The following is a 2676-nucleotide window of genomic DNA, read 5'->3' as shown; positions in this document are numbered from 1 at the left end:
ACGGAGTTCCAGAATCTGTGGCAACAACTTGGAACTGGAACGTTTTCAGAGTTTCAAAGTCAAAACTTTTTAGCGCTGTAATGTGTCCGTTATCAGAATTTACATTTAGGAAAGATGTTATATCGCGATGCAGCCCATCACCTCTCACAATGTGGTATGCTATTGCTGCATTTTCATTCAGATCATTATCAGCAGCACTTACAGAAAATATTGATGCGCCCGGGATATTGTTTTCTTCCAAATAAAGTTCAAATGGATCCTGACTGAAACGTGGTCTGTTGTCATTTACATCTGACACCTGGACACTCAAGGTTTTTACAGCGGAAAGTGGAGGTTCACCACAGTCGGTAGCTGTTATTTTGATGTCATAATGGGACACCATTTCTCTGTCTAAACGCCCTTTTGTGACAAGAGAGTACATGTTTTCTTCAATGGATGGCGTCAGATCGAACGGAACATTATCCAAGATTTTGCAAATAACTTTTCCATTAACCCCAGCATCTCTGTCTGTAACACTGATGAGGGAGATAACAGTGCCAGGCTTTGAATCCTCGGGGACTACATTGGACAATGATGTTACTTCGATGTCTGGCTGATTATCGTTCACATCCTTTATTTTTATCACAACTCTACTTTCGGCCGTCCAAGGTGGTTGGCCTTTATCTGAAGCCTGCAGATATAGTCTGTACATTTCTGTGTCCTCAAAGTCAACCATTCCTTTCACTCGAATCTCACCAGTGACGCTATCTAATTCAAATGTGTCATGCACTTTTTTATTTTGGGTTTTCCCAAACATGTATTCAATTTCGCTATTAGAACCATCATCTAAATCTGAAGCGTTTAATTGTAATACTAGAGTTCCTATCGGGGCATTTTCATTTAATGACACAGTATATATGTCTTTGCTGAACACAGGGCGATTATCATTTGCATCTAGCACGGTAACAGTTAAATTAAGGCTCCCAGATTTCGACGGACTGCCTCCATCAAGAGCCGTTAACACTAAACGGTGTTCTGCCCTTTGCTCCCTATCTAAAGGCTTTTTAATTACTAAAAACGGTATCTTGTCCTCCTCGCTGTCTCTCATTTCTATATCAAAAAATTCATTTGAGCTCAACTTATATAACCGGACTGACTGTGTACCGACATCAGGGTCTCTTGCTGCATGAATTTGGAAACGAGTACCTGGAGGAGTATGCTCTGCTATTTCCAGTCGTTGTTCGCTTTCTGGAAAAGTCGGTGAATGGTCATTAACATCGGTTATTTCAACACCAACGTAATGTATTTCCAGTGGGCTTTCTACAACAATTTTCAGGTTTATCAGACAAACCTTGATTCCATCGCATAGCTCTTCGCGGTCTGTAATTTTTCTAATATACAACACTCCTGTGTTTTGATTTAACTGAAACAGTGCATGGTTGGGTCCCGAAACAATACGAAACCGCCTGTCTTTCAAAGTGCTAAGATCAAGTCCTAAATCCTTGGCAACATTTCCAACAGGGGATCCCACTTGTACTTCTTCTGGAACAGAGTATCTAAGCTGAGCAAAAATTCGGTTCCCAAAGCACAGCAACAAAATCCCGGCAACCCACGAGCAGTTCACTCCGAGCCTTTGTCCTCGTTCTCCCATTTTGAAGCAAGAAAACGAAAGCTTTCTTTTAGGCAAATACAGTGATCCAATTGCTCATCGACCAAGTATTATTAAATCCATTTCACCATTCTCAAATGTAATTTTTTACATATAAATATTAACCACTATCCATGTTGCTTGATGCATAGCCTACGATGTGTACTCCGTCAGCATACCACCTCCAAAAAACATGATCCAGAGATGGGCAGGGCCTGGGCTGAATGAGCAACACAATCATTAGATATGCCACACTGACACCATGTGACCAGTGAGCTACAATGCGATATTATCCCAAGTGTTTAACTTCAATACCTTCTTCGCAATTACAATTTACGACGAAATTCCTCCATAATGCCCAAAATCCACAACTAAATGACAAGCAATGAGATGATCAAAACGTCCTCCATGGTCTCCCTCTGTGGAGGATGCTTAAGTCTACCTCCTCCAGAAAGTCAAACAAAACGTACATATGTTTCGCAAAAAACACCAATCAGGTATTGGACAATTGATAAAGACAAACAATAACACATGCAATTTTATGAATTGTTAAACGACATGTGACCTCATCGTATTCAAATTATGTCGGGAGTACAGTAATTGAGGCATAACAGAACAGGAGACACATATTGTAAACCTGCTCCACAACAATATTTTGTGTAGTACACAATTGATTCAGTTAGATTAAAACGAAACGTGGGATTGAACATAAGGATACAAATCGATACAAACCTAATTCAGAACACCTATTCACTTAGGTGTACCTGCCATTAATTGTGATGGCATAAAACTCAAACAAAAAAACAGAATTTCAGCACCCTGGACAGCACACTTTTATACCAGCAGTATGAAAAAAGAAAGTAAAAACAATAATTATCGTCTTATGTAACGTATTGACTAACATTTAACAGTGTGAATAATTTAAAAAAAGATTTACCTCTCCAGATGTCCCTCTCCTGTCAGGGAGGACTAGAGTATTTGCATGGCTGCCCGGGACTATAGTAGATCCTATACTCATTCTGGGTCCTACTAGCATGTACCGTTTGTCT

General features: G+C 39.9%; 1 protein-coding gene across 1 annotated transcript in view; it reads left to right on the top strand.

Moving 5' to 3' along the window:
- Positions 1-2676, top strand: part of LOC117951597 (protocadherin gamma-A11-like) — a gene marked incomplete at its 3' end in the record, with an annotated part of 13470 nt that overhangs the window by 895 nt on the left and 9899 nt on the right. The window lies entirely within an intron of this gene.

The sequence above is a fragment of the Etheostoma cragini genome, chromosome 10, assembly GCF_013103735.1.
Source record: "Etheostoma cragini isolate CJK2018 chromosome 10, CSU_Ecrag_1.0, whole genome shotgun sequence".
NCBI classification, from domain to species: domain Eukaryota; kingdom Metazoa; phylum Chordata; class Actinopteri; order Perciformes; family Percidae; genus Etheostoma; species Etheostoma cragini.
The sequence above is the reverse complement of the archived record's forward strand: the minus strand, read 5'-3'. Positions and strand labels throughout refer to the sequence as shown.